The following is a 27,985-nucleotide window of genomic DNA, read 5'->3' as shown; positions in this document are numbered from 1 at the left end:
GTTTGTTACAGCAACAACAAGAAATGAATACAATTGCCCACACAGACTTATGCACGGAGGAGGTGACAAAAAGATAGAAAGGGATCTGGCCCACCTTATCCTTGGAAGGCGGGTTCCATTTCAGCTTATACACTTTGCATCTGGAGAAAAATGTCGAGAAAGGTTAAGTTTGGTGATTCCACTCACTGGTAAGTACAACCCAGTTGATATTTGGGGATTCTTGTTAGAAAGGGCAGAGTCTACCTGGACATGGATTGAAGGTTCAGCAGTCTCCCCTTTTTCATATGGGCTTTATCTGTATCACAGTAACAATATGGCTTAAATTAACCCAAAGATTAAGGGAAAGTAGCACTGCTATAGGCCAGGGCTTTCAGAAATGGGACACCTCATGAAGCAAAATCTCCATGTTTTATTGGATGCAGACTATATCAAAATTGATGCACACAACTGCATGGGACTTTCTAGATGCATATTGCTTTTCTGATTATAAAAGCAGTGACCATGCACTACCACCTGTGCATTTACACAGATTAACCCTGAGTCGCATTTAATGCTTTTTATTCTTTCAAGGATAATGGTTTAAATTTTAGTAACAGTGGAGTACAATTAAGAAAAACCCTGTTATCACTCTAACTGGGCACTGGCATCAAAGAACAGGAGAAATAAAGAAAAAAGTAATTTTTAAAAATTTTTCTGAAAATGCAGATTTACATGGCTTTTGAAACTTGAGCATTATGCTATTTCTATTTAAAAGGTGGGATTTTCCTTTGTGTTTGCAGTCTATATTTTCATCACACTGCAAGTGGCTGAGTCTCTACGGTTCCAAACAATAGCTCAACTTGTACCTTTCAAAAACATTCTTAGGAGTAACTTAGAAATGGGTTGTCACTCCTCTCCTCGCCGCTAGGGGTGGTCATTAGCTGAACTTACTGAACATTTGGGGCAGTAGCAAGCACTTTGATGGCAGTACAACCTGCATGCAATCTATGGGTGTTTTTGGGCAGAAGGCCTCAACTAGAAGCCAAACAGAAGTTGTGTTAATACTCTCCAGATTAAAAAGAAAAGTTTTTGTTTTCATAAAGTTCAACATTCAGCATGTCTTTGTCTAACAGAATCACAATCTGGCTTAGTTGTGGAGTGCTACTTTTTCAGTCCCAACCAGGCATTCTTAAACAGAGATTCCTTCAAACAAATAATTTGCTTCTATATATTGTAAATGTAATAATGGGAGCAAATATATACACAGATCCACACACAGAGAGATGTTATTGTGTTGCTGATACAGGAGGAGTTAATTTGAGTCTTTTCACACATTGTGTTATACACATAAAGAAATGCTTCAATGTGAACTGAACATGAATGATAAATCCAGATCCGAATTTATCTAGTGTGCCTTCACCTGGCCGCAGACACAGAGAGCCATCTAGTGGTCTCCAAAATACAGCTTTAGGCTGAAGCATCCTAGGAATCCAGTCTCACAAGACAAGAAAGGATTTCAAGCAGCTATTAGTTCATTCCTGGTCTTTTGACCGTGGAAAATGTAGATTAATTCACCAAAAAGAAGATCTTCTTCTGCCTTCTACTAAGAAGTTTCATCAACTTCTGCTGTACTGCCAGCCTATCTATAATTGCAGTTAACAGCTATAAAGTAAGATATCTCAAAGTGTGTCCAGTGGGGTTGGGAGAAAAATGAGATAAAGTCTTACTAACTTTAGAAATGTAGAGTCATTAATTCTTAGTAGCTGTATTTGCTGTCACTTTCATTCATAAGGAAAGATAAAGAGATGCAGCCATTTTATTGTGCTAAGCACATCATTTATTCTTTTATTTCTGATTATAAAAAAATCTATGCTCTTTGTGGATAATTCTAAGATTTAATAAAATGCCAAAGAATCCAAATCACCTATAAATACACAACCAAAAGATCTACTCATATATGTGTGTTATAAAATTGGGGCCATCCTACTTTATGGATTTCCCTAATATATTCACACATTATAAACCGCTTCCCATATCGCAAATATTTTTCTCCATTATCTGTAATGGCTAGATAGTTTGCCTTTGAATGGGTTATTTCTTGGTTTGTTTACCTAGCCCTTGCTGTTTAAAATCAGATTTGCTTCCATTTAAAAAGAAAAAAACACTGTTACCGAAGGGATTTTACTACACTCATCTTCCTTAACATTTTTGTAGTTACTTGTGCTGCGGAACACCCTCTACTTGAGTTTTGTGACACCGTCATTGTTTTCCTTGTTTTGTTCCCCTGTCCTTTCATTGTCTTTTACTGATTATGCTTCTTGTCCTTGATCCCTTATAATAATCACCATTGTACTGTGCTGTCTAATATTATAGCCTCTACGCAAATATGGATACTTGAATTTAAATTAAGATTACATAAAATTTGAGTCAGTTTCTCAAGCACATGAAACATATTTCAAGTGTTTAAAACATCTTATGTACCCCATAAATATATATGCCTACTATGTACCCACAAAAATAAAAAACTTTTTAAAAATTTAAATTTAAATTTAAAATAAATAAATTTTATTTTAAAAATTTAAATTTTAAAAATTTTTAAATAAAATATTTTTTTAATTTTAAATAAAAATTTTTAAATGGGAACATATGGGTAGTGACTACTATATTGGACAACATAGATATAGAACATTTTCATTTCCATAGGAAGTTCTATTGGATTGTTATGTCAAAGGATGTTCTGTTGCAAAGGAAGAGAAACTCCCACCATGAAGCTCAAAAGCAGGGAATTTGTGCTGAAATCTTACAGGAAAATGACATGAAATAGAAATGCATGAAGTATAGCTGAGCTGTACCACCAGTTTGGGTAGCACCTCTCTTTTTCCCTTGCTCTGGGGCCCAATGGCTCTTCTCTCAGTTTCTCACTTCACATCTGCTACAAACTCCTCTCGGGATACCAGCTGATTCTTCTGCCTTGCCATAGCTTCTCCATGGATGTGGTTCTTATGATAGGACTTAGCCTGACTCTATATGACTTTACAACTCTAATCAATTTATCTGACTACATTTCTTATATCTCTTAGTTCAAATTATCCAGATATCTGATTGGTTTAACCCACATTGGTTTCCCCTCATCCCAAATTATATGTCCTCCCTTAATCCAATCAGAAATGCCCAGATTCTTAGGTTGCATGCTCAATATGAGACTGACTTAAAATACAGCAGTAAATAAAATAGCAAAGCCCAGGCTCTCAAAGAACTTCCATTCTAGCAGGGAAGATAGAAAATAAGACATGCAAACAAATAAATACGTAATATATTATTATTAGACAGAGACAAGTGCAATGGAGAAAAATAAAGCAGAATATAAGATTAGAGACTGACTACAGTTGGTAAAGTAAGGTCTGTCTGACCATGGCATTTGAGCAGAGAATGAAGTAAGGAGTGACCCATAAAATCTTCTAAGGAAGGAGCATTGCAAGCCAGGCCAACAAAAAATACAAAGACCCTGAGATAGGAACGAGCACAGTAATAAGTAATTGTTGAATAAGTGGACTATTCTTAGTACTATCCATAACACAATTTTTAGTGGGCACTGTTTCAAAGGAGGTATCAATAGTGAACCAATAACCAGATCTAGTACACCCTTTCATACAGGCCTTTTCCATAGTGTCAACTACTGAATTTATCTCTTTGTGTGTGGCAAGGCCAGGAATTTCTAACTTGAAATTGTGGTTATATCTCCAGTTCTCACCTTAAGTTAAAAATGCTTAAAGATGTCTTGAAAAAGTGTTTTTCTCTCACCTATAACAAGACTTTTCATAACATCTTTGACTTCTCCCTTTTCTTGTTACCAGGTTCTGTTGCTTTCCTTCATATATTTCTCATAGCCCCATTCTTCCTTCTTATTGTCACATTACCTTCTTGCATCAATTCTTTTGAATAGCCTTTTAATATCTAGCTTCTTTCCACCAGACCATTCTGCACACTGCTGCTAGATAAATTTTCTTAAAGCAATTTTTCTTTCATTCATTCAAGAAATACTTATCAAATATAATGCCCTGAGCTTCATGCCATTCCCTTGCTCAAAAACCGTTTTACTATAATAATATTCCCTTTCTTTTTCCATGACCCAACACTTCTGTGGGGTGAAATACACACCTTAATAACAATGACTCACTACAGCATTAATTCACAAAATTGGAGTGGGGTGTGCCACGCTCAAGAAACTGTATTAAATTATCTAGATTTTGAGAGTATAATTCAATAAAGCATTCCATCTCCTACTGACATGCCAAGATTCAGACATGCTCCCCATAAAGCCAGAGAAATATAGGTTAATAATCATCAGCAAGTTATAGAATCTCGCCCTCAAGGCCATCCACAAACATGTACTGTATTAGTTCATTTTCACATGCTGATGAAGACATACCCAAGACTGGGAAGAAAAGGAGATTTAATTGGACTTATAGTTCTACATGGCTGGGGAGGCCTCAGAATCACAGCTGGAGGTGAAAGGCACTTCTTACATGGTGGCAGCTAGAGAAAATGAGGAGAAAGCAAAATCAGAAATCCCTGATAAACCCATCACATCGTGTGAGACTCATTACTGAGAGGTGACAGCATTCTGGCAGTCCTCACAGCCCTGGCTCGCCCTCGGCGCCTCCTCTGCCTGGGCTCCCACTTTGACGGCACTTGTGGAGCCCTTCAGCCCACCGCTGCACTGTGGGAGCCCCTTTCTGGGCTGGCCAAGGCTGGAGCCTGCTCCCTCAGCTTGCAGGGAGGTGCGGAGGGAGAGGCGCTAGCGGGAACCGGGGCTGCGCGCGGTGCTTGCAGGTCAGCTGGAGTTCCGGGTGGGCGTGGGCTTGGCGGGCCCCGCACTCGGAGCAGCGGGCCGGCCCTGCCGGCCCTGTGCAATGAGGGGCTTAGCACCCGGGCCAGAGGCTGCGGAGGGTGTACTGGGTCCCCCAGCAGTGCCAGCCCACTGGCGCTGCGCTTGATTTCTCGCTGGGCCTTAGCTGCCTTCCTGTGGGGCAGGGCCCGGGACCTGCAGCCTGCCATGCCTGAGCCTCCCACCCCTTCCGTGGGCTCCTGTGCGGACCGAGCCTCCTCGTCAAACGCCACCCCCTGCTCCATGGCGCCCAGTCCCATAGACCACCCAAGGGCTGAGGAGTGTGGGCGCACAGCGTGGGACTGGCAGGCAGCTCCATCGGCAGCCCCGGTGCAGGATCCACTGGGTGAAGCCAGCTGGGCTCCTCAGTCTGGTGGGGACGTGGAGAACCTTTATGTCTAGCTCAGGGATTGTAAATACACCAATCAGCACCCTGTGTCTAGCTCAGGGTTTGTGAATGCACCAATGGACACTCTGTATCTAGCTACTCTGATGGGACCTTGGAGAACCTTTATGTCTAGTCCAGGGATTGTAAATACACCAATCGGCACTCTGTATCTAGCTCAAGGTTTGTAAACACACCAATCAGCACCCTGTGTCTAGCTCAGGGTTTGTGAATGCACCAATCGACACTCTGTATCTAGCTACTCTGGTGGGGCCTTGGAGAACCTTTGTGTCCACACTCTATGTCTAGCTAATCTGGTGGGGATGTGGAGAACCTTTGTGTCTAGCTCAGGGATTGTAAACGCACCAATCAGCGCCCTGTCAAAACAGACCACTGGGCTCTACCAATCAGCAGGACATGGGTGGGGCCAGATAAGAGAATAAAAGCAGGCTGCCCAAGCCAGCAGTGGCAACAGGCTCGGGTCCCTTTCCACACTGTGGAAGCTTTGTTCTTTCGCTCTTTGCAATAAATCTTGCTACTGCTCACTCTTTGGGTCCACACTGCTTTTATGAGCTGTAACACTCACCACGAAGGTCTGCAGCTTCACTCCTGAAGCCAGCGAGACCACGAGCCCACCGGGAGGAACGAACAACTCCAGATGCGCTGCCTTAAGAGCTGTAACACTCACCACGAAGGTCTGCAGCTTCACTCCCGAGCCAGCGAGACCATGAACCCACCAGAAGGAAGAAACTCCTAACACATCCGAACATCAGAAGGAACAAACTCCAGACGCGCCACCTTAAGAGCAGTAACACTCACTGTGAGGGTCCGTGGCTTCATTCGTGAAGTCAGTGAGACCAAGAACCCACCAATTCCAGACACATTACTATCACGAGAATAGAATGGGAAAGACTGGCCCCCACGATTCAATTACCTCCCCCTGCGTCCCTCCCACAACACATGGGAATCCAGGAAGATACAATTCAAGTTGAGATTTGGGTGGGGACACAGCCAAACCATATCATTCTGCCCCAGCTCCTCTGAATCTCATGTCATCACCTTTCAAAACCAATTATGCCTTCCCTACAGTCCCCCAAAGTCTTAACTCATTTCAGCATTAACCCAAAATTCAAAGTTTCAAAGTATTATCTGAGACAAGACAAGTCCCTTCTGCCTATGAAGGTGTAAAATCAAAAGCAAGCTAGTTACTTCCTAGATACCATGGGGATACAGGTATGGGTAAATACAGCCGTTCTATATGGGAGAAATTGTCCGAAACAAAGGGGTTACAGGGCCTATGCAAGTCCAAAATCCAGCAGGGCAGTCAAATTTTAAAGCTACAAAATAATCTCCTTTGACTCCAGGTTTCACATCTAGGTACCGCTGATACAAAAGGTATGTTCTCATGGTCTTGGGCAGCTCTGCCCCTGTGGCTTTGCAGGGTACAGCCTCCCTCCCAGCTGCTTTCACAGGCTGGCGTTGAGTGTTTGCGGCTTTTCCAGGCATATGGTAAAAGCTGTTGGTGGATCTGCCATTCTGGGGTCTGGAGGACGGTGGCCCTCTTCTCACAGCTCCACTAGGCAGTGCTTCAGTAGGGACTCTGTGTGGGGGTTCCGACCCCACATTTCCCTTCTGCACTGCCCTAGCAGAGGTTCTCCATGAGGGCCCTGACCCTGCCACAAACTTTTGCCTGGGCATCCAGGCATTACTATACATCTTCTGAAATTTAGGCAGAGGTTCCCAAACCTCAATTCTTGACTTCAGTGTACCCACAGGCTCCAACACCACATGGAAGCTGCTAAGGCTTGGGGCTTCCACCCTCTGAAGCCACAGCCTGAGCTCTACGTTGGCCCCTTTCAGCCACAGTTGGAGCAGCTGGGACACGGGGCACCAATCCCTAGGCTGAACACAGCACAGAGACCCTGGCATTTTCCTCCTGAGCCTCTGGGCTTGAAATGGGAGGGGCTGCCATGAAGGTTTCTGACATGGCCTGGAGACATTTTCCCCGTGGTCTTGTGGATTAACATTAGGCTCCTTGCTACTTATTCAAATTTCTGCAGCCGGCTTGGATTTCTCCCCAAAAATGGATTTTTCTTTTCCACTGCATCATCAGGCTGCAAATTTTCTGAACCTTTGTGTTCTGTTTCCCTTTTAAAATGGAATGCTTTTAACAGCACCCAAGTCACCTTTCGAATGCTTTGCTGCTTAGAAATTTCTTCTGGCCAGATACCCTAAATCATCTCTTTCAAGTTCAAAGTTCCACAAATCTCTAAGGCAGGGGTAAAATGCCTCCAGTCTCTTTGCTAAAACATAACAAGAGTCACCTTTGCTTCAGTTCCCAACACGTTGCTCATCTTCAACTGAGACCACCTCAGCCTGGACCTTATTGTTCATATCACTATAAAAATTTTTGTCAAAGCCTTTCAACAACTCTCTAGGAGGTTCCAAACTTTCCCACATTTTTCTATCTTCTTCTGAGCCCTCCAAACTGTTCCAGCCTCTGCCCGTCACCCAGTTCCAAAGTCGCTTCCACATTTTCGGGTATCTTTTCAGCAACGCCCCTACCTACCTACCAGTAGAGCAACCACTCTACTGGTACCAATTTACTATATTAGTTAGTTTTCATGCTGCTGATTAGGACATACCCCAGACTGGGAAGAAAAAGAGTTTTAATTCACCCTACAGTTCCACATGTCTGGGGAAGCCTTAGAATCATGGCGGGAGGCAAAAGGCACTTCTTACATGGTGGCAGAAAGAGAAAATGAGGAAGAAGCAAAAGCGGAAACCCCTGATAAACTCACCAGATCTTGTAAGACTCATTCACTATCACTAGAATAGAATGGGAAAACTGGCCCCCATGATTCAATTACCTCCCTCTGGGTCCCTCCCACAACACATGGGAATCCAGGCAGATACAATTCAAATTGAGATTTGGGTGGAGACACAGCCAAACCATATCATGTACTGTTTCCAATTCATGGCATTCTGTTGAGATACAGGTACACAGAAAGCACAGAATTTATTTTGTTTTACTTCTATTTTAAGTTGAGAGGTACACGCGCAGGTTTGTTACATAGGTAAACTGGTGTCACAGGAGTCTGTTGTACAGATTATTTCATCACCCATGTATTGAGCCTAGTTTTCATTAGTTATTTTTCCTGATCCTCTCCCTCCTCCCACTCTTCACCCTCCAGTAAGCTCCAGAGTCTATTGTTCCCCTCTATGTTTCCATGAGAAAGCACAAAATTTCTAGAAACAGAAATGTGTGTATGATTTTTTAATCAATACATATAAATCATTATATTAAAAAGCATTTTTCTATTATATATCTATATGGAAAGACAGATATATACCCAAGTTGTCACAATTTGCAGATGAATTATGCTCTAATTGAAAATTGATTTTTCCATTGAAACAATGTTATCTGTGCTTGTTAACACCTCAGGCCAGGCCTCAAAAGCCTATTTGACCCATTATATAGCAGAGTTCTGGTATTAATAATTCTATAGACACTAAACATCATCTGTAACAGACTCGTTCTGTTTGAGACCAAGGGGATATGGAGTGGGGAGGAGAACCAGAGACCTGATTTCAAGTTTGGTTTTAGAATCATCTGTAGAGCTTTGGGAAACCTCTCTGAGCCTCAGTTTATAAATAGTCATTCATTAAACTGGTTTTTATTGAGAGCCTACTGTGCCATTTAAAAAAACTAATACAGACTTCAGTGAATTAATACACATAAAAGCACTTTATAAATTCAAATTTTAAAAATAGATGAGAGGCATTGTTATTGAAACATCTTCTTCAGGAAAACACACTCCTAGCTTCAATTCTGGAAAGTTAGGACCTATCTTCCTTGGTACTAATTTGGCAACAGGAACAACCCACTCTTGTTTCATCCTCTTGCAATGGACCAACACAGTCAAACTGTAACTTCTAAATGGTCAGCAGCAGCTGGAAGGGGAGGAAAAAAGAGCAGGGTTTCGTAATTCCCAAACGGGGACTTAAAAAATGTGTTTATCTTGGATGCTCCCATAGTCAGGGAGAAGAACCCAGGGTGCTCTGCTGTTCACCTTAGGCCTGAGGAGGAAGAAGGGAAGTTGGGGAGCCATCAGGATAGGAGGACTACAGCCAGAACACAGGTGAGAATAAGAGACACTGGGGAAGTCAAGTATTAAAGCTAGGATTGCTAGTTTATATTCATAAAAATATATTAGTTAAGATTTAAGATTGCATCAGTTTCTAAATAGTACTGGGTAGTGGGTTGAAATACTGGAAATGATCATATCCTATTCATATCCTATGAAGCTTACTTCATTCCAACTCTGTCTTTAACACTTGCAGGGCAGCAGCCACTTAAAGTCCTTTGCATCTCCAGCTTTCAGAACTACTTCAGGATTTAGCCCTGAGCTCAAGCCAGGGGAACCATTAGGTTCTCCTTGCAGAATGAGAGGGGGAAGTAACTCTAGGAGAGATCAGTAATAAATCAGTAAGCTTAACCATGGCCATACCATCTCTGCCTACAGTATTTCAATGGCTCCTAACTGACTTAAGAGGCCATTGAAACACTGAAATTTAAATGGCCTCCTAACCCATCCTTTACCACCTTTTTTTTTTTTTTAAGATGGAGTCTCACACTGTTGCCTGGGCTGGAGTGCAGTGGTGCAATCTCAGCTCACTGCAACTTCTGCCTCCCAGGTTCAAACGATTCTCCTCTCTCAGCCTCCTGAGTAGCTGGAATTACAGGCACATGCCACCACACCCGGCTAATTTTGTCGTATTTTTAGTAGAGAAGGGGTTTGACTATGTTGGCCAGGCTGGTCTCAAACTCCTGACCTTGTGATCCGCCCGCTTCGGCCTCCCAAAGTGCTGGGATTTCAGGCATGAGCCACTGTGCCCAGCCCACCACTTCTATTCTCTTGTCCCAGCTTCTGTCAGAAAGAGAATCAGTGTACTAACCTGCTTAAACCCCTAAATGGAAGCAGTATGTCCCAAACTTCAGGCATTCAGGTACTGCCCTCATAATTTTTGCCATATCTCTGCATCATCTACTGCTATTAATGTTTTAAACTAACTTGTTTTACCTAAATAAATTCACTTTTAAAAATCTTTTCATGACAACATTAATGAAATACCAGTACCACTTGCCATAAATAGAAATTAACTATAAAAATAAATACACAATAAAAACTAAACAGTTCTAGCTAGGTACCCTTGCCTGCCTGAGGTCTGAATCTGAGTGCTTTTTTAAAAGAGGAAATTTCTAGGTGTTATAAAAGTGTTAAAGACACACTGACACCAAACTGAGGCTTTCTGCTTAACTAAACAGATGGATTAAATGCTAATTGAAAAGGAATTAAGTTTCTCACTATGTGATTCAGTGTTATATTAATGTAAAGTTTCTGAACAACCTAAAATCATCTCATGAATCACCTACACTCTGCCAAACAGTAATCTATAAGGTGAATTCCAAGCAGCTTAGCATAGCATTCAAGACCCTTCATTATCTGATCCTCACATCACTCCTCTCCTCATTTATTCTTCATACTAACACTTGCCCTTTGTACTTTGTGCTCCAGTAATGTCTAAATGTGGAATACTATTCCAAGCATATGCACATGTTGTTCTCACTGCTTGGCATACCATTTTCCCTTGTGTCTGCCTGAAATTCAATCTTCATCCTTTGCTCTTCTGTGCACGGTACACTGGCCACTCTCTCCCTACCATGATTAACAACTTTCACTTCTATGTGACTTTTCTACGGTCATCTTTCTAGATCTGTCATACAGTTATGTAATTATTTGTTAACATGTGTCTCTCTCCTCCTCTCTCACTAGACCAAACCCTGTGCTCCTCACACAATGTCTGGCTCATAATAGATGCTCAATGACTATTGGTTAAACTGAATTAATGGTCCACTTTCATTCATTCTAGTGTAACCGCTAAATCACACCTGTGGAAAACCCACCATATGTCAAGGTATGGTGATGGGAACCTAAGAGAGTGCAAGGCCCTGTGAAAGAGGGTCCTCATTCACTGCTGTGGACAGAATTCCTGACCACCTAGAATTTACCATGTTATAAGATGTAGAACAAAGCTGGAAAAGTAAGGCCTTGGGGAAATTGATTTTGTAATAAATAGAAAACCTGTTTCTACTACCCTATTAAACTTTTCCTACTTCCTTCATTCTCCCTAAATCATTTTCCAATTTGCCACAGACCACAAATGGCAGAAAGTGACATTGTTCTCACATCTTTGAACCACTGCTTTCCCAACTCCTCATTCACCTCTTCTGCGAATTTCTCTATATTTTGTAGCCAAAGATTCTTGACATTTAAAATTAGAGAAAGTCAAAGTTGATGAAAAGTAAATTTACTGGAAATAATCATCAGTGAGAAAGGAAAAGCCTGGAATTGTATTTTACCTTGTTATCTCCTGTCAAACAAAGTATCGGGAAATCAGACAAGAGTTCAGATCTTGGTAAGATTAGCCAAGTCTATTCCTAACTTCCTGTTTTACTCACTGCTCATCCGTCATTAAGTATGACTCTTTAGGTTTCAGCCGCCAGGTGTGGTAGCCATCTGTTTGTTAGCAACACCCAGATAATTTCAAAATGTAGATTCCCAGATTTATCAAATCAGAACTCCTGAGGTTGGAGCACAGAAATCTATTTAAAAAGCAAACAAACAACTTCACACATGATCTGAGTATCATTTGTTTTTTGGACCACATTATCCTAAGAGTGTCATCCAAAGTGATTTTCAAAATGTGACCAGGAACCACCTGGGAAAAAAAAATCACATTTGGTAGTTTTTAAAGAATAGAATTTTAGCCTCACTGAATTCCACTATATTATATGCTATGACCTCATATATCTGTTTTCTTTTTAACAAACTCCTCCAGGTTATTCATATATGCACAGTACAGTTTAAGAATCAATGACCTGGGGCAGAGGTTTCAAACTCAGATGCCTTCTAGAGGCCATGAAGGTAATGGAAATGTCCAAAACAGTCCCAAATAATACAGTAGGGAGTAGCGATATCGTATGTCACTGAAGAGTGCCTGGCCTTTCTACAGCAGCCAGCCAGCTACTACTCAGCTGCAACCAGCTGTTACTCACAGGGAACACTGCCAGATATTCTGACTTTTCAAGGGAAGCCAGACTGGATTTTTTTAATGTAAAAATCCCCTTAAATGTTGACAACTTACTCACTTTTTAAAAAACAAACTGCATGCCTGCTAGTGCTGGAGGGTCACCAGTTCAACACCTTCTGGACTAGGAAATATCAAGGGATTTGTAAAGCAGACAAGTATTAGCCAGAAATGCCTCACTGCCTGGCTGAGTAATGGAAGATGGCATAGGATAGGCCTGTAATCATAACAAGTACAGTTCCTTTAAGGTACAGCTAGAAAGAGCTAGAATAAGTATATAATGTAAAGGACAGGTGGACACCCTCATGTGAAAGCAAGAGACAAGAAAGAAAAAAGGCTTTAAAAGATAATGAATATAATCCATTCTATTCATAACGTGCCCATAAATGAATCTTAGAAAACCTTACTCATAAAATAGAAATAATGAGATAATGACAACTACTCATAGTGTTTGAGGTATTAATTAAATAGAATAGCTTATATCAAGTGGATTAATGACAGCAGCTGACATGTAATATGTATTCAATTTTTTTAAATGTGAGTTCTTTATTTTCTGTTTCCTCAGGCTTCTGTTCCCTCACACTAAAATTCAAGACGCACTGAAGAAAAGCAATCTCATGGCAAAAAGCTAACACACTTTCTTAATTTCCATGTGTGTGTTTAAAAAAAGCCTGACATTTCTATGTGATAATTAACAAGATTGTGACGACAAAGCCATTCAGTCCCCTCATTGTCCTTTCCTCTCTTAATTCTGCTCTTCCTTCCACTCTTTAGTGTTTCCAAATTCTATGCGAAAAAAATTGCTAAATAAATGGACTTGAGAATTCTTCTGGATGATTTGGAAAAAGTGGATAAAGTCTGGGCTACATTGCTCTAGAAAGATTGCTTTCATTTTATTGCATTCTTGATATATCTACTTTTTAAAATATAATAATTTGTATATAAAAACAATGTAATGGTGATGTTTAAAAATGTATTTACAAGGCAAAAGATTCACAGTTTCACCACCTTAACATATTTTTCCTTCCAATTTTTGTTTTTCTGGGAGGTTACTGTTTTCTGTTTTATTTGCCATTGTAATTCAAGGGTCTATTACACTGTTTTGCTCATAGTAATCACTCAGATATTTGTTAAGGAATGAATGAATGAACTCCTGAAATTGTCATGTACAATTGACTTTGTTTTCTACTTGCTCACTTTCATTATGTCATGAAACTTTTATGAGTCTCCACAGACTTCAAATGAATCATATCTCTCTACCTGTTTTGCTGATTTTTTTTCTAATGATAAAAATCAAAAAAATGTGCAACTTTAGAAAAGAAACTTTAATCCCACTATCCAGAGACAATCACTCTTAATTTGTTGAGATATTTTATCCTAGCATTTGTTATATAAAACTTTTTCTTTAAACATGGAGAATTTTGAACTCCTAGCCTTAAGATGCTCCCATTTCAGCCTCCCAAAGTGCTAGGATTATAGGCATGAGCCACCATGCCCAGCCTTAAACATGGAGAATTTCTATTTAGATTCTTTCATTTAATATGGCATTGCCAGTATTTCCCATGTAATGGGACGCCCATGGTCCACACCACTATTTCATTAACTGCTTATTATTCCAGGCTCTTGGATATGCATAGAATGTTGACATTTTCTTTTTTTTTTTACCATTTTTGTCACAAAATGTCCCATGATAAAGGTCTTTATTCACAGGCTCTTATTTCCTTATCATACATTCCTGGAAGAGGAAAATAATACTAGTTGATTGAAGAATGTCCAAGGATCCTTTTCATATTGAGTATATGAATGGCATATTTTCTACATCCTTGTGTATCCAAGCTTGTCTTTGTTATTTTTCTTACAAATAAAAGACAGATTGACAGGGCATAAAATTCTTTCCCAAAAAACTCACTTAGATATCACTTTATGATCATTGGACATTTAATGTAGCAGAACTGAGAAGCCCATGATATTTACATTTATCCCTTTGAAGATCACCTTTTTAGTTTTCTTTCTTCCAAAATATTTGACAGTTTTTCTAATTAAAACATTTTGTCAGACATGTCTATGAATATTTCATTTGCATTGATTTTGTCAAGATTAATTTGGGTCCATCAAATTGACATTTTTTTAATCCCAGAAAAAAATTTGTCTTGATGTATTTTTCACTAGCACTTCTGTTTTTGTAATGGCTTCTTTCTTAGGGGCATAATTCTTAGGTTGGGGCTCTCTTGTTTATCCCCTATACATCAGGTGGCCAAATAGTTTATATCCAACCAGAAAAATTTGAAAATTAAAAGGGAGACGTGCTAATAATTACAGGGGACAATAGGAATAAAAGAGGAGCTGTCTGAGTTCTAACTGACACACACAGCCACTTTCCCCTCTTTTCTCTCACTATTTATAGTTGTTGATCCTTTTGTTCTATATCCTGTAAGATTTTCTTAATTTTGTCTTCCACTTCACTAATTCAATGTTTGCAACATTTACCATGCTTTTTATCTTTCCAAAGCATAATTTGAAATCTATTATTGGATTTACTTTTCCTGTTTCTTTCCATATCACACTTTCTTTTCATTCCATCCTATTATTGTCTATCTCAGCATGTTATCTCGTGAATTTTTCATGTTTCATAAAAATCAAATTATCCTGCTTGTAATGTAAATGTCAGGGTTTTTCTTTTCCAATTTTCTTTTGGCTTCTAAAGTAAATCATTTTCATAATGCGTCCTTTATTTTCTTTGCCTTGTTCTACAGCATTTAGTTTCTTTGCCTTTTTCTATACCATTTGTAAGGGCCCATGTTGCTTCCTTGTTTTGTTTTTAATTTTTTTTTTTCAGAAACAGGATCTTACTCTGTTGCACAGACTGGAGTGCAGTGCCACAATCAGAATTCACTGAAACTCCTGGGCTCAAAGGCTAATTTTTTGTTTTTACTTTTTATTTTTGTTTTGTAGAGATGGGGGCTCCACTCTGTTGCCCAGTCTGGTCTTGAACCCCTGGCATCAAGCAATCCTCCCACCTCTGCCTCCCAAAGTGCTGGGATTACAGGTGTGAGGCACCATACCCAGTCTTGGTTTTGGTTTTAATTGGCGGGAAGAATTCTTATTCTAAAAACAATAAGGAACCCATCCATACCCTCTGTTTACCAACCAATAGGCTACTTGGACTGCACCGTCTAACTTAGGATTCACTTATGTGCTAGCTAAATCCCCTTCTAATAAATGCAGATAGACACTAAGTTACCAAGCACATTGCCTAAACCAAATCCCAGTTGTCAGCAGCCATCAGGCATGTGGTGTGATTCTGGCAACCCAAGCTGGAATGTATTTATCCTCTGCTGCATTGCTTTCTGATACACAGTTCCTCTACCTAGTCATCTTTTACTGAATACATACCTAGGCTCTATCGTAGACTTCCTGGTTCAAAATCTTAGAAGGCATCAGCTTGTGTATGTAACAAATTTCCCAGGTGTTTCTGATATGCCCTTTTTGTTGGGAATCACTGATCTGAACCAATCAAGTACATTTAAAAATAACACAGCTGTCAGTTCCATGTCTGCTGGGGTGAATGTCTAATTCTTCTACCTCCTATGGTGTTTTTCCTGTGGGAATTAAACCTCTCCCAAACACGTTCTTCTTGGAGATGCCTATATTAAATAATAAAAATGTTCATCAGAGCGGAGAAGTGATTGAATGTCATTCTGACTGCCCCAGAAAGCAGAGCCCATGCAGTAGAGGAGCTCTAGTGACTTTTCCAATTGAACTAAATGGCCGAAGGAAAGCGACGGAAGTCTTTAAAGGAATTAAGAGCCAGAGGACCCAGATTACCTGGGTTTGAATCCCATCTCTGCCAATTACTAGTGGAATGCAATTATTAAGTCACCTAACCTTTCTACGCCTTAGTTTCCTCATTCACAAAGATAGGAATCTTAATCTTAATCTTTTCTCATCCCATAAGATAGAAATAATAGGATCTGTCTCACTGAGTTTTAATAAGGATTAAATGAAATAATTTCTATGAAGTGTTAAGAATTGCCTTGTCCATAATAAGTGCTTCCAGGAATATTAGTTATATCATTGTTACATGGAATAACGATCTCATATTTTTTATTCTGTTTCCACTGGCTGGTAGTTTGTGCAATATCCTTCTGTTCTAGCAATAAGCTGATTATTAGTAGATGTTTTTAGAGTGGTGAGCTTTCACATTTTTGGGTCTTATTTGATATTTTACTGGGAAGTTGAGAGGCACTTCATCAGATCAGTTCCTGCATTTTATTGGAATCTTATGGATGAGTTCTAGAATGGTGATCCATCACTGTAATTTGGGGTTGAACAAGAAGTCAGTCATTTCATTTCCATCCAGGCTTTCCCACCATTTCCTACTCACTGCCTTGTCTACCTCATTTGTTCTTCCACTTAGTTCTGTAACTCTGAAGCAGCTCTGAAGTATAGTGAAACCCATGACCTGGTTTGAAGCTAGTGAAGTCCCGGAAGAATTGCACTCTGTAGTTCAAAAGGCTCTTCTGGGTGATAGTCATTAAGAGAGAAATTTAGTGCAAAATCAAGATCTTTCTACGTTTTTCAAGTAATTAATTAAACCATCAGATAGTAAGTGTATTGGTGAGACTTAGTTATTTGAAGAGCGAAATTTTAATGAAAAGAATTGTTAATTAAGTACAAAGTTGTTAATTAGGTAGTTGGAAGGATAATAGGAGAACTTTATGATATCATGAATTTAAATTCTCCAAGCAGTTGCCATTCATTGAGCTGAGGAAACAACAAGAGACTGGAAATAGAAATACTTAGAGGCTTAGAGGGGTAGCCCCATAAAGCTGAAATTCAGGCATCTGAGGAAAAGGGGTGTTGCTCAGCTGGTGATGGAATCGTTGAGCTCCAAGGAGGGACCCTAAAGAGCTCAGGTTCAGACCTTTACCCTGCTGGTTGATGGTATCTCCGAGGGCGCGGAATAAAGTGGTTCTACAAATATTGAAAAATAGCTACTGCCTCTCATTAAAGATTTTTTGAAAGTCGAGACTTGGAGCCTTAATTATCTTAGCTCTCTAGTTTCCATTCACCCACCCCTACTCTGTCCAGCTTTCCAATGCTCATTTCGCTATCAATTATCTCCAGTTTTGAAAGACAGCACTAGATTCCGCCACTGCCCTGGAAAAGAACCACTAACAAGTTGAAGAAGTATTGCTGGGGTGATGCTTACAGGAACCTAGAGCAGTCAGGTAACCCACAGAAAGCAAATCAAAGACAGACAAGAAGCAGCAAACCCTTTCTCTTCCTTCAGTCTTGCAGTCTCCCCCTAGTGGCCTCTACTGGCAAAGCCCACCAGAACCAGAAACGTAATAGGTGGAATACAGTAGTCTCCCCTCTTCAAGGTTTTGCTTTCCAAGGTTTCAGTTACCCATAGTCAACCGAAAATAAACAATTCATAAGTTTTCCATTGGACGCTATTCTGAGTATCATGATGAAATCTCCCACCGTCCCACCCTGACCTAGCGGGATGTGTGAATCATCCCTTCGGTCAGTGAATCCAGGCTGTATGCACTACCCGCCTGTTGGTTATCAGCATCATCTGCCCCTGACATCCAACCATAGATGTCATCATGGCTCGATGATCCAGGATTTCCCAAAGCAGATGGTCCTCCTGACATATGGTCAGAAGTTCAGTAGTAGCCTAATGCTCTGTGACAATGCCAATGCCATTCACCTCACTTCATCTCATCACATAGGGATCTTATCATCTTACATTATCACAAGAAGGACGAGGGTGAGTACAGTACAGTAAGATATTTTAAGAGAGAAAGGCCACATTCACAAAACTTTTATTACAGTGTATTGTTATATTGTCCTATTTTATTATTAGTTATTGTTATTAATCTCTTCAATTAATTTATAAATTAAATTTTATTATATGTATATATATGAGAAAACATAGCATAACTGCTCAGAGCTGTGGAGACTGCAATTTTCCAATTCATCTGAGCTAAACAGTCAAAATCAGACAATTCAAACTTAGAAGAAATCTATTAATGTGAATGATTTGCTTTAGCCATCTGCTTTGTCATTCAGAGTGCCTAAAACCATGTCTGGTTGCCAGTCGACTCTGTACCACATAATGTCACCATAATTGTTTGGCAAAATTTCTACCTGGGATACCTCATCACCAGAGGTTGACTTTTCTCAGTACTCCCTCCCTTAGGAAAGCAACTTGAGTAAACTGATTATATAATTTTGCCATAAATAGAAATCCCTGAGTTACAACATGAATCCACAGAACAGGGTGGAAATTGGAAGGTATCAGCCTATTGCAGATCTCTAAACTAGAGGAGATCTCCATCCAAAGACTAAATTCTTACCCTTGAATATGGACTTGGGGCATCAGTCATCTGCCAAATCTTAATATATACATTGATGCCACTGATGTCTGCAAAAGATTACCAGTATTTCCATATACTTGACATTCTGTATACAACAAGTGAATTTTATGTTAATTTGTATTTATGCATGAGACTCAGTAAGAATTCTCCAAAATAGAAAGATTTGTTGGAATACCAAATAGCTACTATCTGTCATTTAAGATTTTTTGATAGTTGAGACTTAGAGCCTTAATTATCTTAGCTCCCCAGTTTCCACCCACCCATCTCTACTCTGCCTAGACTCCCAATGATCATTTACCTATAATTACCTCTCCTGTTCTCAAAGACTGAACTGATACTGTCCATACTTCAAATCTAATCTCTGTATTTTCTTCTCCCAGACCCCAAAATCACTGAGATTCACCCGGAGTTCTCTGAAACAGGATTTCCGGGAAAAACAATTTAGAGAATAACAGTAAAAGAGACCAATTTTATGTAGAATAGGTTTACGTTCAAGGCATCCAAGCAACACTTTTTGAAATGTTCTTTAAGCCATCATGTTGATAGATCATAAAATGACATCTATCATTCTCTGAGTCTTTCATAACTGAAAAAGGAATAAATGTAGTGTAGAGTCAGGCTAGAGTGTTTCACTTCCTTGGGGCCTTGGGTACTTGTATAATAATTTTTAAAACATTTTTGTACTTGTATAATAAAAATAATCACTCACCTTGATATGCATTTTACAATTTGCAAAGTAATTTCAGTCACTTAACCTTGCATATACGTAAAAACCTAAAACAACTTTGAGAGGAAGGTATTATTCTCCCAAATTACAAATGAAGAAACTGAGCGTTGGGTAATTTATTTTGCCGAGCAAGTAAAAAAATAAAATTTTCTGATTTTAAGTCCAGTTCTCTCTCCTCTAAATCACTACAGATACAGAGGTCCTTCTGAGAACTTAGACGGCAGCGTGAGCTGCTACAACATCAACTATGGAATTCGTAGGTCCTAACTTCTCTCCTGACACATTAATAACCAGGCTCTGCTGCCTCCACAAAACCAAGTGTATTCTACCAAAGATCCCATAAGCAGAAAATTGTACTCTGTTTCACTAAATGGTATATTTTTTAAAGCTGCCTTTAGATTACCCCCTTAGCACCTTGAAACTGTATTTATTATCATCTGAAGCTGGTGACATAGATAAATAATGAATCTTATTTCTTACGAGAAAAGGTCATTTGAATTTTCTGAGACCTATTTGACCTCAAATACACATTAACATATTTATCATTAGCTTCCTTTATCATGTCCGGCCTCTAGAAATGGGTAAGCATCTCATCTTCCTAGAAAAATTCAATTTCAAAAGAGAAGGAAAAAAAAACAGAGAGTTAGAATACAGGTTATGGCTGGGAAAATGTGAGCAGGCTGTTTAAAGAGTGAGTCCATTGCCAAGGGTCATAGGAATATTTTGAAATTGCCTGTGTGTTACGATCATTTAGAATCCTTTCCAAAGGTTTCTGAAAACATTTACAAGAGTTAAAGATTCAATCTTGAGCTTTCTACTATTGTGTGGGATTTATAAAATATGTCCTATGACATATTCATATGTTGGAGGTTTACTGTGAAATTTTATGTGACAGTCTGCAAAGTCACTTTGAGGACTTTTGATAAACATCTGGGAAATGTTAGTGTAGACCTTATAATGTGAAAGGTGGATGCTCACTCATCTAGCATAAAAATGTCAGGCTAGCCATAGAAACGCATAAGACAAATCACTACTCCATTATTTCTGAAGATTTATGCTTTGAACAAAGACGATAAATTTAATTCTGGATCTCTTAGCCAAAATGACCCATTACGATACTTCTGTTATTTCTATAATATAAACAGAACCCTATCATGGTAGGGATCATATACGTATTTCCTAGACCACATTAATATCTATGACCTTGATCTCATTTGGGGGGTTGGCCACAAGACACCATCTCTCCTTTCATATAGCACTTTCTACTACTATGGCTTAGCAATGCTACAAAATAGTCCCCTTGTGCCAATGGAAGAAAATATGCTGTAATTGGCTTTATCTATAAAGCTGTCACAAAAACCACATTATCTTATTCAAAAAGATACATAAAAGACGTATAATTCCAGTCTCCTCAACACTGGACAACACATTACTCTGCATAAATAATGTTAAATTCCTGAGAATCATAAAGTCTAATTTGCTATTCAAGTCTTAAAATCAAGATCACATTAGTTACTTAGTGATCCATTGACTACTATTAGCCTTCATTCACTGACATGGCCTCAGGACCCTTCTGACTGAAAATTATTTTATTCTCAGCAACTAACTCATTTTGCACTCTTCATCTAAATTGTAGCATTGTTCTCATTCTCCTTTTTTCTAAGTCTATTACATATGTGGTGCTTCCATAGAGTGGCCCTTACCCCCCACGGACCTTTTTGCAATGAGGAGTTCTCTTTTTTTCCCCACTTGATAATTAGCAGGGTGCAATGAGTCAACATTAAAAGGAAAGCCTCGCCAAAGAACTATCAAGGGAGAAGTGAGCAACTTCGGCCTTCATGCTCCTTTCCACTCCCCTCCCTAGCAGAAACATTAAGCTTGAAGAATTGTAGCAATGGCCTTTCCCAGGAGAATTCTGAAAGGGAGTATTCCAAAAAGGAAGCCAAACTTCGCTATCCACTAATCCCAAATCCTAATTCCTTAACTGTGGTTGCTTGCCACAATTAAGGGTACAAATAATTGTCTCAATATTGTCTTCAAATTTTAGGCATACATAGTGTTAGAAATGTCTCTGTTATTACTGGGAGCAATGATAAAAGGCTAAATCAAAACAAAATCAATGTTGCTTAAACTATAGAGATGAGTGTATTAAAAATAGTTTACCTTTAAAATAATATGACCCCCCTCTATATTCATTTCTTACTTCTCAGAAGCTGCCAATCTGGAATACTTCAGAGGACATATGAAGAAGGCATTACCAGGGCAACCAAAAGGGAGGTTTTTCTTGACTGTGCCAAATGTATACAGCATCAGATAATAAAGTAGCCATAAAGAAGAGCAGTCAAATGGATGCTTTTCGGAGTTGGATTTGGATTCTATCATTTAAGCTTATTAGATATAAACAATAATTGGTGATAGTAAATTTGTCTAGCCAGCATGTCTGCAGTTCAGTTCATTACACCATTATCATGGACAAAGAAGTACAGACATTTCTGCTGATGTAGCTACAACCCTGGGGCTACTTACAGACTATTGCGCATACTGCTACACTCCATAAGAAAAAATACTTACTGCTGGGAAATTTTGCACTACATTTTTAACCTGCTGTTTGCACAGTTGACATTTCAACATCATGATTGTTTACTCTCCTGGGAGATACTGGCATCTTTTGCAAATTTTAGCGGCTGTTGAATAATTGCTGTTAGGATGTTTTTCGCTTCTCATTTGCTGATTTAGTCTCACCACCTCATTACAAGACTGTGGTTTCTTTTCTGAAATCTGTGAGTTTCACCTGCAAGTGAGAAGGGAAAAAAGGGAGATCAATCTCCTTGACTTGAGAGACTATAAAACCTGGTCATTTGACAACACATTCACTCTCATTATTTCTCTCCGTCTCCCTTGTATGCAACGTTCCACATTTTTAGGTAAGGGCTGGGGTGAAGAAAGAAATCTGCGTTCAAGGAACAAACTGAAGCTTCCTGGTCCATCTGAGAATTAAATGAGTGGTTGCTTGAAAAGAACCTGTGATGACTTCCTCTGGTAGCACGCTCTAGTGCTCTGCCACCTGGACAATGAGGAAGTTTCTCCTAATGACCAGCTTTAAAAGGGGAGGCACTATTTCCCTGAAATGGTTTACTATGTAAATGTCATAAATCAAATGCAGTAATGTCAGTCTTTCCAGCACCCTGATTGCATAATCTGATTCTGATATTCTTAAATACCTCCAATCCCTCTCTAAACAATGGCATTATTTGCAAGTGACTAGAATGGGTCACAAAAGAATCAATACAAATATTGTTCACATCTTAAGGTTACTATTGAAGCTGTCAGAAATTCATGTTCCTCCTGAAGACAGACCATGGCCACCCATAGGAGTCATTTAAGTGCATCTGACCCATATGCATTTGTTCTGGCTTCACATTATGTTAAGCAACAGCAGAGATTGATTACATTGCAGGAAGTGGAAAGGTCATAAGAATGAATTAACTACCAAATTGTCAATGAGGCACCTCTATCTGTATTTCTTTGAAAAGGAAGTTCAAGTGGTATTAGGTAGGGCAGAACAAGGCTAAAGGGAATAAAATATAAATTCATTAAATCATTTCCATCTCAGTTCTGACATCTAAGAAAATCTTCCCTGATTCCCCAGACTAGGTCGCTTCTTATATTTCTTACTTTAGGTCCATGGAACTTATTATTATAATTATGAATTTACTTGAAATGATTCTTGCTTCTCGTTTTTTTAACAGTCTCACCAGAACAGTAAAATGTAATGATTGAAAATATTGCCTGTAGAGCTTGATTTTGAATTTCATCTTTGCTTCTTAACAGTGGTGTGGTTTTAGTTTCTTCCTCTGCACAATGCAGCAACTAGTAGTTACTACATTATAGAATTGTTGTGAGGATTAAATGAATAAATAATTGTAAAGCACTTAGGACAGTGTCTGGCACACCATAAACATGCATCCAATAAATGTTAGCTATTTTTCTCACTCTATGAATGTGAAACGAGAGAGAAACGTTAGCTAATTTTTTCACTCTCTGATCCCCCTTTGCAGGACGTGTGGCAGGGGTGTGGCTTGTCTGTTCGGTGGCCCTGTTGCTCAAACCCCTGAGACGAGGGGGAGCACGCAGATGAACAGGTGCCGGAACCCAAGTGAGCGTGTGTTACAGTGTGCTCCTTTAGCCTTGTCATCTAGGGACGGCTGTTAACCCCCGGATTCTTGGCTGGCATCCTGGACCAATCAGATCACACGAACTGTTTAAAAGGTGATGAATGCGGAGACTTTATTGAGCAGTAAATGTGGCTTTCAGCGGGATGGGGAGCTGGAGTGGGAAGGTGGAGGCGGGAGAGGTAATCTTTGCCTGGAGTTCCGCCGTTCTTCTTGGCGGTCGGCTTGGTTCAGACACCTCTTCCCTCCTCTGCGGCGCTGCCCTACTGTTCTCTGCGCTCTCTGCCTCTCTCTTCTGTCCTCTGCAGCTCTGTTCCTCTGCTCTTCTCAACATTCAGCCGCTTGTGTGTGTGCCCGCTAAGGTCTCAGGTTTATATGGGCACAGGATGGGGGTGGAGAGGCGTGGTAGGCTAGAGTGGTCTTGGAAATGCAACTTTTGGGCACAAAAACAGGAGTGCCTATTCTCATTTAGGTCTATGGGCACAGGCCCAAGGGTGGAACCCTTGCCAGGGACCTAGCCCTTCTCTACCCAGCATTTCTCTGCCCCCCTTCCTTATCAAATGTATTATCTTATTAATATCTGCCTCCCTTTTGAGACTCAGGAAGGCAGAGAACATGTCTGTTTTGCTCATTCCTGGTGCATTCCCAATACAGATGCTCCTCAACATACAAAAAGGTTACAACCCAATACACACACTATAAAATACACATACCATAAAAATACACACATCATAAAACAGCTTAAATTAAAATATCTTAAATTAAATTAAAAATGCATTCAATACACCTAACCTACCAAACATCATTGCCTAGCCTAGCCCACGTTAAACATGCTCAGAACACTTCTATCAGCCTATAATTAGGCAAAATCCTCTGGAAAGATTGCAGAGTATTAATTGTTTACCCTCCTGATCGTGTGGCTGGACTGGGCGCTGCAGAGTTCACTGCTGTTGCCCAGCATGGCAAAAGAGTGGAGAGTATTACACCTCATATCACTACTGTGGGAAATGATCAAAATTCAAAATTTGAAGTATGGTTTCCACTGAATGTGTATTGCTTTTGCTACATGGTAAAATAAAAAAATCATTAAGTCAAATCATTCTAAGTTGAGAATTGTCTGTATATGTCACATTGCCTAGCACATTGTGGGGATTCAATGCATATTTTCAGAACAAATCAATAAATCTAAAATATATTGCCTAGAAACATGAGTTACCCTCGAAGTGAATATGACCTCCAACATCAAAGGATTGAGTTGGGCCTCTGTATAACATGACATGAAGACATGGAATGGACTAGCCCTATTTTACCAGGAATCCTAAGTAAGACTATTTTAGGAAACATGATTTGATCTACAGGATATCCAATTTTGCAGTAAAGAACTGTCCCATAATGATTTTTTTTAATAACAGCTAAAACGTCTCATCTTTTGAAGACATTAACTAAAGCAGCAAGCTGCTTGGATATGATGATAATGGTTTCTAATGCTTAGTAAATACAGTTGTTTGCCATTATTATGCTCATTTTAAAGGAAGCCCTTTCGCTTGTGTTTAAACAAAAGAGAAATACAAAAATAAAGCCTCAAAGGAACTAAATTAGATAAAGATATTAGAGACCAAGATAGAGATAAGATCAAGATGGAGATGTTGATAAAGAGACAGTAGTGGAGGCAGAGGGAGTATCAGACTGGGATGGCTCGAGACAGAGGCAGCCAAAAAGACAGATTTCTACAGGTCAGCCAAAACGAATTAATAATAAACCCCAGAGTAACGATAATAAATAATAAGCCCCCAAAACAATTCCACAAGGACAATTTCTGAGAAATGCGTTATCAATCAAAATGTGAGCTCTTCAGTAGAAAGATAAATTTTAATGCATGATACAGAGACATCCTGAGTCAGTAAGTCAGCCACCAAATGCCACTGAATGTTTTCCTAGGTCCTGAGATTATAGTGAGGAACAAGTGTCTGGACCCTCTAGGGACTTACAGTTTAGTAGTGAGGAATTGTTTAGCAAACTCATGAAGAACTAAGTAAGATAATTTCAGCTATTGACTGTGCTCTGAGGAAGATAAAATAGTGTCATAAAAAGAAAATATGCATTTGATGGTGGGTGGTGCTGTGAGGAGATTGCTAATGTCAGGGTGGACAGCTCTGAAATATGAGCTGAGACCTGAATGTGAAGAAAGAATCAGCCACATAGTGATCTAGAGGAAGAGGGTTCCACTCAGATGAAGCAGCAACCACCAGGGTATGAGACAGGAACTAGCTTGAACCTCAAGGCTTTGGGACCACGTGGGTGGAATAAGTGAGGTGAGAACAGTAGGCAAGGCCAGATCATTTAGGGCAGAGAGTAAAGAGCTTGTATTTTGCTTTAGTTGCAATGAGGAAGCTATTGAAGTGTTTTAAGCAAAGGAAAAATGTGAATTTAGATTTTTTTCTAAAAATCACTCTGCCTGCTGTCTGTGTGTCAAACTAATTACTGAATAGGCAGTGGTGGAGGCAGGGATACCAGTGAGTCTGTCACAATAGTCTGTCACCATAGACCAGGTGATAGACATGGAGGCTTACTGTACAAGCAAGGAGATGATGAAAGTGATTGAATTCAGGATATATTTTGGAGTGAATGGGACTAACTGATGGATTAAGGAGTGACAAGAAGAAAAAGAGAGATTAAAAGCTGATTTCTTCGTTTTTGGCCTGAGCAGTTGGTGTGAGTGATGGTGCAGTCATGGTGACTTGAGAAGGGCTTTGAGAGAAGTGAATTTCGCAGGGGTATCTAGAGTGGGGATAGAGAAAAGAAAGTAATACATTTGTCTGGACTTCTTAAGTTTCAGATGCCTAACAGCAATCCTAAAGGAGATATTAAGAATGGAGTCCAATATATAAGATCTCTATGTTGAAGAATAAGGGGTATAGATGATACCTAAATTTAGTGAGAGTGCAGATAAGAAGAGAGGCAAAGACAGTGGCCTTTGGCACACCAAACTTAGAGAAATGACAGACTGGGAAGAATCAACTGCTGAGATCAGAAAACAAGGCCTATGAGACTGAGAAGCCTAGAGGATGAGGTATTTCAAGAGGGAGTGAACAACTGTGCTGAAAGGTATGTAGAGGTGAGTCATATGTACACTGAAAATCAAGCTTTTCAGCATTGATCACTGATGATTGTTATAAAAGTTGTTTGGATGGATGGTGAGTTTCAAGGCCTGATTGGATAAGAAAATGTAAAGTGAATAAATAAAAAAATTTTTTTTTTGGAGATCAGAGTCTCACTCTGTCAACCAGGCTGAAGTGCAGTGGGGTGATCTCGGCTCACTGCAACCTCTGCCTCCCAGGTTCAAGCAATTCTCGTGCATCAGCCACCTGAGTAGCTGACATTACAGGCATATGCTACCACACCTGGCTAATTTTTGTATTTTTAGTAGAGACAGAGTTTCACCATGTTGGCCAGGCTGGTCTTGAACTCCTGGCCTCAAGTGATTTGCCCAATTTGGCCTCACAAGGTGCTGAGATTACAGGCGTTAGCCACCACGCCCGGCGAAGAAATGAAGATTTTAAGTACAGATAAATCTCAGGCTCGTACTGAAAAAAAAAATCTGTATGGAATAGAAGCTGAAGGAGGAAAGTAGATGATACTAAGAATATCTGTAAGCTGATGGGAGGTCTCAGGATAGAGAGAGACTGCTGATACAGATTCCAGAACAAGGTCATTGGGGAGGTAAGAGAGAGGAATGAAAAAACTCCTAATCATCTATATAATTGAAAGTTTGCAAAAATTTTCTCCTATTCTGTATGATGTCTGTTTACTCTGTTGATAGTTTCTTTTGCTGTGCAGAAGCTCTTTGGCTTAATTAGGTCCCATTTGTCAATTTTTGCTTTGGTTGCAACTGCTTTCGGCATCTTCATCATGAAATCTTTGTCTGTGCCAATGTCCTGAATGGTATTGTCAAGGTTTTTTGTCTGTTTGTTTGTTTGTTTGTTTTCCTAGGGTTTTCGTAGTTTGGGGTTTTACAGTGAGGACTTTAATCCATCTTGAGTTGATTTTTGTATATTGGTGAAAGGTAGGGGCCCAGTTTCAATTTTCTGCGATGGCTAGGCATGTTCTCACTTACAAGTGGGAGCTAAATGATGAGACTACATGGACACATAGAGGGGAACAATACACACAGCAGCCTACTGGAGGGTGGGAGGAGGGAGAAGATCAGGATAAACAACTAATGGGTACTAGACTTAATACGTCGGTGATGAAATAATCTGTACAACAAACCCCCATGACATATGTTTACCTATGTAA

The 27,985-nt window shown here is 39.6% G+C and overlaps 1 protein-coding gene and 1 long non-coding RNA gene across 2 annotated transcripts in view; one reads left to right on the top strand and one right to left on the bottom strand.

Moving 5' to 3' along the window:
* Positions 1-27,985, top strand: part of GRIN3A (glutamate ionotropic receptor NMDA type subunit 3A) — a 179,848-nt gene that overhangs the window by 9,416 nt on the left and 142,447 nt on the right. The window lies entirely within an intron of this gene.
* The window catches only part of LOC115935860 (uncharacterized), a 146,365-nt gene that overhangs the window by 7,379 nt on the left and 111,001 nt on the right, over positions 1-27,985 (bottom strand). Inside the window, exon 4 of the long non-coding RNA XR_010130307.1 lies at positions 22,089-22,308. This is a non-coding gene — a long non-coding RNA (uncharacterized lncRNA). The remainder of the gene's footprint in view (positions 1-22,088; positions 22,309-27,985) is intronic.

This window comes from Gorilla gorilla, chromosome 13 (assembly GCF_029281585.2).
Source record: "Gorilla gorilla gorilla isolate KB3781 chromosome 13, NHGRI_mGorGor1-v2.1_pri, whole genome shotgun sequence".
In the NCBI taxonomy this organism is placed as follows: Eukaryota; Metazoa; Chordata; class Mammalia; order Primates; family Hominidae; genus Gorilla; species Gorilla gorilla.
The sequence above is the reverse complement of the archived record's forward strand: the minus strand, read 5'-3'. Positions and strand labels throughout refer to the sequence as shown.